General features: G+C 35.3%; 1 long non-coding RNA gene across 2 annotated transcripts in view; it reads right to left on the reverse strand.

Annotated features, from left to right (window-relative positions):
- The window catches only part of LOC134207712 (uncharacterized), a 106,981-nt gene that overhangs the window by 41,655 nt on the left and 51,951 nt on the right, over window positions 1–13,375 (reverse strand). Inside the window, exon 3 of one of the 2 annotated variants that reach the window (XR_009978408.1) lies at window positions 623–761. The exons of the other annotated variant lie outside the window; for it this stretch is intronic. This is a non-coding gene — a long non-coding RNA (uncharacterized LOC134207712). Of the gene's footprint in view, window positions 1–622; window positions 762–13,375 lie in introns of those variants that run through there. 2 annotated transcript variants of the gene reach the window in all.

The following is a 13,375-nucleotide window of genomic DNA, read 5'->3' on the forward strand; positions in this document are numbered from 1 at the left end:
AATTGGTGGAAAGTTTACGAATCGATTGATATATAAATCATTAAAATCCATTGAAAGATAAAGGACCTATTAATGTTACAAATCTTACATGATTTCGTGACGGTCTCCAGTTTTGAAATTCTCATTTGACACCCTGTATCAGAGTCTTCCCCTTAGACGTAGTTTACGTCAAAAATTACTTAATTTTGGGTTCCTACACTGAACCCCTGATTTGAGTGAAAAGTACCTAATATTAGGTACTTTTTCTAACCGTGTATCAGTCTAATGAGGTGCTCTAAACGAATTATTCGACTGTGACAATTATCCGCCGCCATTCTCTAACAGGCGCCGCACGAATAGATGCCCGGTTGAAAGGGCCCTGCATGGCCAACCAACAGAGAAGATTGTGCACAGCATCGTCCATGCATACAAATGAGGTCTTCATGTGTCGGCCACGACGGCTGCCGATCGATATCCCTCCTGGACTTCGGATAATAATCATCATAAGCCTTGCATTAAATTAGCCTTTTGTTCAAAGGCGTAGGATTGCCAATCCGGAGATGGCGAGTTCGATTCTCTGTCTAGATATAGGGCATAGAAAGCTTTCTATTAAAAACTAAGGAAATGCTAATAGAATACTTAGTTGAAAAGCAGGCCAAGTTCCAGTTGGAATATAGAAGAACAAGGAGAAGCAGTCTTGAATCCGAACCGATATCGTTTGGAATGTTCCACCGTTCTTACTTTGGTAATGGTCACTTATGGGAATCACAGCGTTGTCGTACCTGAAATTAAGTAAAAGAAAGAAAGAAATAATTAGTTCACCAATTTTATAGCTCGAATCTGCAGTTCATGGGACGAGCAAAACGGAAAGGACTTTTATGTACGCCAGCGCCTATGCCACTAAGGACTAAGATTAATTTTGCGAAAGCGAGTCTGCCGATTTTCGAATAAAATTGAGGATATTCTGAATTCGTTGGGAACCCAAAACTGAACGAAATTTTAAGCAACACAAATCGAATCCGAGGAAATCCCGAAGGAAATTAGATTTAGTTTAGTTAAAAAAAAAGTAAAGAACACCGTCTTCGACCAGAGGTCGCACACTTGACACCTAGCATGAGACAACGGACAGGACACAACACCCAGTGAACCAGTGGAGAATTTTTCGATCACAAAAAGTTTCCTCCTTACCGAGCGGGAATCGAATCCACAATCCCTGGCACATATGCGTCAAGACGATTGACGTCGCTAACCGCACGGCCACGAAGCACCCTTAAGAAATGGTATCTGTTATTCGGGTTCGAATTGTTACTGGATTGGATTTAATTTGGATTAAGATTTGAATTAATATTAGATTTGGATTGGATGTGGATTCGAATGGGACTAGATTTGAATTGGATTTTGACTGGATTTGAACTAGATTGGATTTAAATTTTAATTCGAGTGGATTGAATTTGGATTAGATTTGAATTGGATTTGAAATGGATTTGAATTGAATTTGGATTAGATTTGAATGAGTTTTGGATTGGTTTTGGGTTGGATTTAGATTGGATTTGGATTGGAATTGAATTGGATTGTGATTGGATTTTGATTAGACTTAAAATGGATTGGATACGGATTGGATATAGAATGGATTCGAACTTAATTTTGATTGGATTTGAATTAAATTTGGATTGGATTTGGAATGGAAAAGGACTTAATTTAAATTAGATTTGAATTGGATTCGGATTGTGTTTGGATTGGTTTAGAATAGGATTCGAATTGGATTTGGAATGGATTTGGATTGGTTTTTGATTTGGATTTGGATTGGATGTGGATGGGATTGGGACTGGATTTTGACTGGACGTGGATTGGATTGGATTTTGATTTGGCTTAGATTTGGATTGGATATTGATTGGGTTTGGTTTGGATTTGGATTGAATTTGGATTATATTTAGATTGGATGTGGATTGGATTTTGACTAGACTTGGATTGGATTTGCATTTGATTTAGATTTGGATTGGATTTGGAATAGATTTAAATTGAACTTAGATTGAATTTGGATTGGATTTGGTTTGGAATAGAACTGGATTTGGATTGGATATGAATTGGATTCGGATTGTATATGGATTTGAATTGGATTTGGACTGGATTTGGATTGGATTATGATTGGATGTGGATTCGATTGCGACTGGATTTGGATTAGATTTTGATTGGATTGGATTTGCATTCGATTTGGATTAGATTTGGATTTGGATTTAAATTGGATTTGGATTGGATTTTGACTGGATTTGGTTTGAATTTGAATTGGATTTGGATTGGATTTGGATTGCATTTGGGTTGGGTTGGATTTAGATTGGATTTGGATTTGGATTGGGCTTGCGAATGGATTTGGATTGAAATTAGATTGGATTTGAATTAATGTTGAATTAGATTTGGGTTGGTTTTGATTTCGATTGGATGTGGATTGGATTTGGATAATTTTTTTGTTTTTATTTCAGAGGTTTTCGGCCCTGGGTTGGCTCACCTCTTATACGGGTTTGGATTAAATTTGGATTGGATTTGGGTTTGGATTGAATTTGGATTGGAATTGGATTTGGATTGAATTTGTGGATTGGATTTGGATTTTTTTTTGTCTTTATTTTAGAGATTTTGAATTGAATTTGGATTTGGATTGGATTTAAATTAGACTATGATTGGATTTGGATTGAACTTGAAATGCATTTGGATTGGATTTGGTTTAGATTTGAATTAGATTTGTATTGGATTTGAATTGGATTTGGATTTGGATTGGCTTTGGATTGGCTTTGAATTAGATTTTAATTGGAATTGGATGGGATTTGGACTGAATTTGGGTTGGGCTGGATTTAGATTGGATTGGATTAGATTTGGGTTGGTTTTGATTTCGATTGGATGTGGATTGGATTGGATTGGATTTTTTTTTGTTTTTATTTTAGAGGTTTTTGGCCCTGGGTTGGCAAGATTTGGATTATATTTGAATAAGATTTGTAATGGATTTGGATTGGATTTGGATTAGATTTGAATTAGATTTGTTTTGGATTTGGATTGGATTTAGATTGGATTTGGATTGGATTTAGATTGGATTTGGATTGGAATTGGATTTGGATTGGATTTGATTTGGATTAGATTTGGATTGGATATGGATTGGATTTGGCTTGGAATTGGATTAAATTTGCATTGGATTTGAATTGGATTTGGATTGGATATGGATTGGATTTGGCTTGGAATTGGATTAAATTTGCATTGGATTTGAATTGGATTTGGATTGGATTTGGATTGGACATGGATTGGATTTAGATTGGATTTGGCTTGGAATTGGAATAAATTTGAATTGGATTTGAATTGAATTTTAACAGGATTTGGATTGGATGTGGATTGGATTTAGATTGGATTCAGATTGGATTTGGATTGGAATTGGATTTGGATTGGAATTAGATTGGATTTGGATTAGATTTGAATTAGATTTGTATTGGATTTGAATTGAATTTTAATTGGATTTGGATTGGATTTGGATTGGATTTAGATTGGATTCGAATTGAATTTAGATTGGATTTGGATTGGATTTGAATTGGATTTAGATTGGATATGGATTGGATTTGGCTTAGAATTGGATTAAATTCGGATTGGACTTGGATTGGACTTGAATTTGGATTGGATGTGCATTTGATTTGGATTGGATTTGGACTGGATTTGAATTGGATGTGGATCGAATTTGGATTGATTTGGGTTAGATTTGGTTTGGATTTTAATCGGATTTGCAATGGATTTGGATTGGATTTGAATTGGATTTAGATTGGATTTGGATTGGATTGGGTTTGGATTGAACTTGGATTGGATTTGAATTGGATTAGGATTGCATTTGAATTGGATCTGGATTGGATTTGGATTGAATTTGGAATTGGATTGGGTTTGGATTGGATTTGGAACGAATTTGGATTGGATTTGGGTTAGATTTGGTTTGGTTTTGGTTCGGATTTGGAATGGATTTGGATTGGATATGAATTGGATTTGAATTGGATTTGAATTGGATTTGGATTGGATTTGGATTGGATTGGAATTGGATTTGGATTGGATTTGGATTTGAATTGAATTTTAATTGGATTTGGATTGGATTTGGATTGGATTTGGGTTTGGATTGAATTTGGATTGGAATAGGATATTGATTTGTATTGGAATAGGATTTTGATTTGGATTATTCTTTTTTTGTCTTTATTTTAGAGATTTCCGGCCCTGGGCTGGCTCACCTCTTATACGGATTTGAATTAGATTTGGATTGGATTTGAAGTGGATTTGGATTGGATGTTAATTGAATTTGGATTTGGATTGGATTTAAATTAGACTAGAATTGGATTTGGATTGGATTAAATTTGGACTGAATTTGGATTGGATTCTGATTGGATGTGAATTCGATTGCGACTGGATTTGGATAAGATTTTGATTGGATTGGATTTGCATTCGATTTGGATTTGGATTTAAATTGGATTTGGTTTGAATTTTGATTGGATTTGGATTGAATTTGGGTTGGGTTGAATTTAGATTGGATTTGGATTGGACTTGCGATTGGATTTGGATTGAAATTGGATTGGATTTGAATTGATTTTGGATTAGATTTGGGTTGGTTTTGATTTCGATTGGATGTGGATTGGATTTGGATATTTTTTTGTTTTTATTTTAGAGGTTTTCGGCCCTGGGTTGGCTCACCCCTTATACGGGTTTGGATTAGATTTGGGTTTGAATTGAATTTGGATTAGAATTGGATTTGGATTGAATTTGGATTTGGATTGGATTTGGATTATTCTTTTTTTGTCTTTATTTTAGAGGTTTTGAATTGAATTTGGATTTGGATTGGATTTAAATTAGACTTGGATTGGATTTGGATTGAACTTGGAATGGATTTGAGTTGGACTTGAATTGGATTTGGATTAGATTTGAATTGGGTTTGGATTTGGATTGGCTTTAAATTAGATTTGAATTGGAATTGGTTTGGATTTGGACTGAATTTGGGTTGGGCTGGATTTAGATTGGATTGGATTAGATTTGGGTTGGTTTTGATTTCGATTGGATGTGGATTTTTTTTTGTTTTTATTTTAGAGGTTTTTGGCCCTGGGTTGGCAAGATTTGGATTATATTTGAATTAGATTTGTAATGGATTTGGATGAGATTTGAATTGGATTTGGATTGGATTTGGATTAGATTTGAATTAGATTTGTTTTGGATTTGAATTGGAAATAGATTGGATATGGATTGGATTTAGATTGGATTTGGCTTGCATTTGGATTTGGATTGGATTTGGATTGGATTTGATTTGGATTAGATTTGGATTGGATGTGGATTGGATTTGGCTTGGAATTGGATTAAATTTGCATTGGATTTGAATTGGATTTGGATTGGATTTGGATTGGACATGGATAGGATTTAGATTGGATTTGGATTGCATTTGAATTGGATGTAGATTGGATTTTGGATTGGATTTGGATTGGAATAGGATTGGATATGGATTGGATTTCGATTGGATTTGGCTTGGAATTGGATTAAATTTGAATTGGATTTGAATTACATTTTAATAGGATTTGGATTGGATGTGGATTGGATTTAGATTGGATTCGGATTGGATTTAGATTGGATTTGGATTGGAATTGGATTTGGATTAGATTTGGATAAGATTTGAATTGGATTTGGATTGGATTTGGATTAGATTTGAATTGTATTTGGATTGCATTTGAATAGAATTTTGATTAAATTTGCATTGGTTCTAGATTGGATTTGGATTGGAATTGGATTGAATTGGATTTGAATTGGATTTGGGTTGGATATGGATTGGTTGGATTGGATTTGGCTTGGAATTGGATTCAATTTGGATTGGTTTGGATTGGTTTGAATTGGATTGGATGTGCATTTGATTTGGATTGGATATCGACTGGATTTGAATTGAATTTGGATCGAATTTGGATTGGTTGGGTTAGATTTGGGTTGAATTTTAATCGGATTTGGAATGGATTTGGATTGATTGAATTGGTTTGGATTGGATTGGACTTGGATTGGTTTGGATTAAATCTGGATTGGATTTGAGTTTGGATTGAATTTGAATTGGAATTGGATTTGGATTGGATTTGGATTGGATTGGGTTTGGATTGGATTTGGATTGAATTTGGATTGGATTTGGATTGGATTTGGATTGGATTTGGATTGGATTTGGATTGGATTTGGATTGGATTTGAATTGGATTTGGATTGGATTTGAATTGGATTTGGATTGGATTTGGATTGGATTTGGATTGGATTTGAATTGGATTTGGATTGGATTTGGATTTGGATTTGGATTGGATTTGAATTGGATTTGGATTGGATTTGGGTTTGGATTGAATTTGGATTGGATTGGATTTGGATTGGATTTGGATTTCTCTATTTTTTTTATTTTAGAGGTTTTCGGCCCTGGGCTGGCTCACCTCTTATAAGGGTTTGGATTAGATTTGGATTGGATTTGAAGTTGGATGTGTATTGAATTTGGATTTGGATTGGATTTAAAATAGACTTGGAATGGTTTTGGATTGGATTTGAATTAGATTTGTATTGGATTTGGATGGGATTTGAATTGGATTGGAATTGGATTTGGATATGGATTGGACTTGGATTGGATTAGAATTGGATTTGGATTGGATTTGGATTTAGATTGAACTTGGATTTGGATTGGACTTGTATTCGATTTGAATTGGATTTGGATATGGATTGGATTTGTATTGAACTTGGATTGGATTTGGATTGGACTTGGATTGGATTTGGATTAGATTTGAATTTGATTTGGATTTAGATTGAACTTGGATTTGGATTGGACTTGTATTGGATTTGAATTGGATTTGGATATAAATTGGATTTGTATTGAACTTGGATTGGATTAGATTTTAATTAGATTTGTATTGGATTTGGATGGGATTTGAATTGGATTGGAATTGGATTTGGATTTGGATTGGATTTGGATTGGATTTGAATTGGATTTGGATTGGATTTGGATTTAGATTGAACTTGGATTTGGATTGGACTTGAATTGGATTTGGATTAGATTTGAATTAGATTTGGATAGGTTTTTAATTGGATTTGGATTGAATTTGGATTAGATTTGAATTAGATTTGTATTGGATTTGAATTGGATTTGAATTGAATTTGGATTGGACTTGGATTAGATTTGGATTGGATTTGGATTTAGATTGAACTTGGATTTGAATTGGTTTGAATTTGATTTAGATATGGATTGGATATGTATTGAACTTGGATTGGATTTAGATTGGACTTGGATTTTGATTGGATTTGAATTATATTTGTATTGGATTGGACTTGGATTGAATTTTAATTGGATTTAGATTGGATTTGGATTTAGATTGAACTTGGATTTGGATTGGACTTGAACTTGGATTTGGATTGGACTTGAATTGAATTTGGATTAGATTTCAATTGGATTTGTGTTGGATTTGGATTGGATTTGAATTGGATTTGGATTGGACTTGGATTGGATTTGAATTGGATTTGGATTAGATTTGAATTAGATTTGTATTGGATTTGGATTAGATTTGAATTAGATTTGTATTGGATTTGAATTGGATTTGGATTGGATTTGGATTAGATTTGTATTGGATTTGGATTGGATTTGAATTGGATTTGGATTGAATTTGGATTGGATTTGGATTGGACTTGGATTAGATTTGAATTAGATTTGTATTGGATTTGGATTAGATTTGAATTAGATTTGTAATGGATTTGGATTGGAATATTGGATTGGACTTGGATTTAGATTGAACTTGGATTTGGATTGGACTTGAATTGGATTTGGATTAGATTTGAATTAGATTTGTATTGGATTTGGATAGGATTTGAATTGGATTTGGATTGGACTTGGATTGGATTTGGATTGGATTTGGATTGGACTTGGATTAGATTTGAATTGGATTTGGATTAGATTTGAGTTAGATTTGTATTGGATTTAGATTAGATTTGAATTGGATTTGTATTGGATTTGGATTGGACTTGGATTGGATTTGGATTAGATTTGAATTAGATTTGTATTGGATTTGGATTGGATTTGAATTAGATTTGAATCGGATTTGGGTTGGACTTGGATTTGGATTGAATTTGGATTTGATTTTGATTGGATTGGATTTGGATTAGATTTGAATTAGATTTGTATTGGATTTGGATTGGATTTGAATTGGATTTGGATTGGATTTGGATTTAGATTGAACTTGGATTTGAATTGGACTTGAATTGGATTTGGATTGGATTTGTATTGGATTTGGATAGGATTTGAATTGGATTGGATTTGGATTAGATTTGTATTGGATTTGGATTTGGATTGGAATTGGATTGCAATTGGATTGGATTGGATTTGAATTGGATTTAGATAGGAATTGGATTGAAATTGGATTGGATTTGAATTGGAATTGGATTGAATTTGGATTGGAGTTGAATCGGATTTGGATTGGATTTGAATTGGATTTTGATAAAATTGAATTAGATTTGTATTGGTTGGATTAGATTTGCATTAGATTTGTATTGATTTGTATTGGATTTGGATAGGATTTGAATTGGATTTGGATTGGTTTGGATTAGATTTGTATTGGATTTGGATAGGATTTGAATTGGATTTGGATTGGACTTGGATTGGATTTGGATTGGATTTGGATTGGACTTGGATTAGATTTGAATTGGATTTGGATTAGATTTGAATTAGATTTGTAATGGATTTGTATTGGATTTGGATTAGATTTGAATTGGATTTGGATTGGATTTGGATTGGACTTGGATTGGATTTGAATTGGATTTGGATTTGGATTGGACTTGGATTGGACTTGGATTAGATTTGAATTGGATTTGGATTGGATTTGAGTTAGATTTGTATTGGATTTAGATTGGATTTGAATTGGATTTGGATTGGACTTGAATTGGATTTTGATAAGATTTGAATTAGATTTGTATTGGATTTGGATTAGATTTGAATTAGATTTGTATTGGATTTGGATTGGACTTAGATTGGATTTGGATTGGACTTGGATTGGATTTGAATTGGATTTTGATTAGATTTGAATTAGATTTGTATTGGATTTGGATTAGATTTGCATTAGATTTGTATTGGATTTGGATTGGACTTGGATTGGATTTGAATTGGATTTGGATTGGATTTGGATTTAGATTGAACTTGGATTTGGATTGGACTTGAATTGGATTTGGATTAGATTTGAATTAGATTTGTATTGGATTTGGATAGGATTTGAATTGGATTTGGATTGGTTTGGATTAGATTTGTATTGGATTTGGTTTGGATTTGTATTGGATTTGGATTGGACTTGGATTGGATTTGGATTGGATTTGGATTGGACTTGGATTAGATTTGAATTAGATTTGTATTGGATTCTGATTAGATTTGTATTGGATTTGGATTGGATTGTGATTAGATTTGTATTGGATTTGGATTAGGTTTGGATTGTGTTTGGATTGGATTTGGATTGTGTTTGGATTCGATTTGGATTGGATTTGAATTGCATTTGGATTGAACTTGGATTGGATTTGGATTGCATTTGGATAAGGTTTGAATTGGATTAGGATTGGATTTGAATTGGATTAGGATTGGATTTGAATTAGATTTGAATTGGATTTGGATTGGATTTGAATTTGATTTGAATCGGATTTGGGTTGGACTTGGATTTGAATTGGATTGGATTTGGATTGAATTTGGATTTGTTTTTATTGGATTGGATTTGGATTAGATTTGAATTAGATTTGTATTGGATTTGGGTTGGATTTGGATTTAGATTGAACTTGGACTTGAATTGGATTTGGATTAGATTTGAATTTATTGTATTTGGATTGGATTTGAATTGGATTTGGATTGGACTTGGATTTGAATTGGATTTGGATTGGATTTGGATATGGATTGGATTTGGATTGAACTTGGATTGGATTTGGATTGGACTTGGATTGGATTTGGATTAGATTTGAATTAGATTTGTATTGGATTTGAATTGGATTTGGATTGTATTTGGATTCGGATTGGACTTGGATTGGATTTGGATTGGATTAGGATTCAGATTGAACTTGGATTTGGATTGGACTTGAATTTGATTTGGAATAGATTTGAATTAGATTTGCATTGGATTTGGATAGGATTTGGATTGGATTTGAATTGGTCTTGGATTGGACTTGAATTGGATTTTAATTGGATTTGAATTAGATTTGTATTGAATATGAATTATACTTGGATTGGATTTGGATGGGACTTGGATTGGATTTGTATTGGATTTGAATTGGATTCAATCCATAATTTGTATTGAACTTGGATTGGATTTGGATTGGTCTTGGATTGGATTTGGATTAGATTTGAATTAGATTTGTATTGGATTTGGATAGGATTTGGATGGAATTTGAATTTAGATTAGATTAGATTTAGATTGGATTTAGATTAGATTTGAATTAGATTTGTATTGGATTTGGATTGGATTGAAAAAGAATTTGGATAAAAATTAATTGGATTCAGATTATAATTTTATGGATTAGATTTAGATTGATTTCGGATTGGATTGGATTATATAATAATCCCCTAGATTGGCCTAAACAATTTGCTTTGATATCACTGGAGATCAGCAAAATGGTTGGTAACTGAAAGTTTAGTTTTACTGATGATTGGTGATACTCATTTGATTCAATTGCTTTTGTTCATGTTGACGAGAATTTGATTTGCAGGACTTTTTCAAGACCCACCTGACGAAGGAAGAAGAACAAAGGAGGTATTAACAATCCCAACTCATTCGTGACTAAACGGTAACCACTTGAAAATTTTATTTATTCATTGCAACTCTCGCACCCAGTAAATCCGTCATCCGATCGGCAACGGTTTCGAAAATCTCATTCAACTTATTTCCCCACTGCTCGGCCCACCACCACCCACCGATCGTGCCCGATTAGTTGAATCACGGTGCACACAACCACCATCCGAGGAAACCGTCACGGCCCAGTTGATCGTCCTCTTCTTTCTCTCGTCGTGATGAAAAGCGTAGTCCCGCAGTCCGAGCCTTCAATCTGAGCTGATGACCGCTGATCGGTGATCATTTCACTTACCACTGAAAGCGAAATTGCAGCCGAGTAATAACAATAATTGTTCGCCAATTATGAAACCGAATCACACTCTCCAATCTATCTTGCGCGCGCGAGCTCGGCTCGGCTCGGCTAGGTGGGTGGATTTGATGTTGTTTTTATTATTTTGCTTTCGACAAAAGAAAACTCTGTCCGATGTTGCAACCAGAAGTAGGTGGTGGAGCTTTGGAATGAGCAAAAAACGTGATGAAGATCGATTTTTAAACTTTTTTGGAGAGATTGATTTGCTTATTCAATTGAATTACTTTAAGAAATAAAAGAAAAGATAATAAAATAAATCATGCAAATAGCAATTTGATTTCCTAATGATTGATTATCAGGCTAAAAATTCATGTAATATAACGGAGCTAAGTAGTATTACATCACTTCGAACAAACATTAATTTTGTGTACCCACAAAATACTTCATAAAATTTGTTAAATTCCAATCATCAACTGCCGTCTACTGCCACTTATTTCCAACAAGATGCAATCATCCCAACCGATCAAATTTCCTCCGTATCTCATTACCGCAGTGAGGCTCCGCTCCACTCTCGGAGCCCACGCTGCTGATCGTTTGAACTCGCGCTCAAGTCCCTCCATGTCCATCATGCATGAGGACTGTGCGGTGTATCTCGGTAGCAGCGTTCGCGATGTTATCTCATTCCACCATAATCCCAAACCCAAAATAATTGAAACTAAGCTCCACGAGACGAGTGAAACAGAGGGGCTCTTGCTGCGGCGCGCGGCACCACAGACGAGGTTAAATTACTGAGAAATCAATTGCGCGAATGACATTTGCAGCAGCGGTCAGCGGCCGTCCAAAGTATGCACATTTGCATTTGCAATTCGGCCTAAGCGGCCCCATTCTGAAACATAGATAGAGACAGACAGACAGAGACACAGCAGATTGCAATCTACTGCGCGGCCTCCACCAAACGTTCCCAGCGAGGAGTGCTTCGAGGGTTGGGTAGATTTGCGCGAAATTGATTATAGCTCTGATTGAAGCAGGCGAACCAACGAACGACGCGGCGACCGTTCGGCAGAAGGGAAATAGGGATAGCAATCAAATCCGATTGATCTCGCGAGCCCAGTTATGTACGTAGGTATTTGCTTGCTCGCGAATGGACAGACAGATGTCACTGCTGTCGAGCATTTGATCGGATGGATTGATTCCGTTCGACTGGAGAATTAATTGGACTTATGAGCGGGGTTTTTTTTCGGACAGAACATGATCCCGAAGCGGCGAATGACTAAGAACTTTACGGGGCTGAGCAGTTTACATGGTAAAGGGCCCTCCTTAGCCGTGCGGTAAGATGCGCGGTTACAAAGCAAGACCATGCTGAGGGTGGCTGGGTTCGATTCCCGGTGCCGGTCTAGGCAGTTTTCGGATTGGAAATTGTCTCGACTTCCTTGGGCATAAAAGTATCATCGTGTTAGCCTCATGATATACGAATGCAGAAATGGTAACTTGGCTCAGAAACCTTGCAGTTAATAACTGTGGAAGTGCTAAATGAACACTAAGCTGTGAGGCGGCAATGTTCCAATGGGGGATGTAATGCCAACGAAGAAGAAGAGCAGTTTACATAGCCGACAGCTTTCAATTATGGTTATTTCCATGGCGCATGCACTCAATGAATCACTGGGGACATAATTTTAATGTTGATTCATTGCCACACATTGTCACATTGAGATTTCTCTTAATTTTGACTAACAAACTAAACTAGAAAAAGTGGTGAGATGTAAGACAGAAAGAAGAAAGGAAGAGGGAAAAAAGAGACACCGTCTTCGGCCAGAGGTCGTATAGACTGAACACTTAACACCTAGCAGGAGACAACGGACATGACACATAACACCCAATGGATCGGTGGAAAAATTTTCGATCAAAAACATTTCCTCCTTACCGGGGTGGGAATCGAACCCACACTCCACAGCACATGCGTCTAGGAAATTGAAGTTGCTATTCACATGGCCACGAAGCCCACAGAAGAAGAAATAAGGGACAGTGCAAAGGAAAAGGAAGAACAAAGGAGGAAATATATAAAGGAAGAAGGAAGAAAAAGGGAGCAAAAAGAGGAATGTAGAAAATTGGATAGAATAAAGATTAATTTCACAATGTTCAATATCATTTTCATCTCTCACATCGCACTTCTCACCAGTCACGTTCCACTTCTTACTCCTCGGTCCTCAGTTCTCACTTCTCACTTCTTACTTTACACATCTTACTTCTAATATCTTACTTCAATTCTCAATTTCGCATTTCATTTCTCACTTCTCGCTTCGAAT

The sequence above is a fragment of the Armigeres subalbatus genome, chromosome 1 (assembly GCF_024139115.2).
Source record: "Armigeres subalbatus isolate Guangzhou_Male chromosome 1, GZ_Asu_2, whole genome shotgun sequence".
Taxonomy (NCBI): Eukaryota; Metazoa; Arthropoda; class Insecta; order Diptera; family Culicidae; genus Armigeres; species Armigeres subalbatus.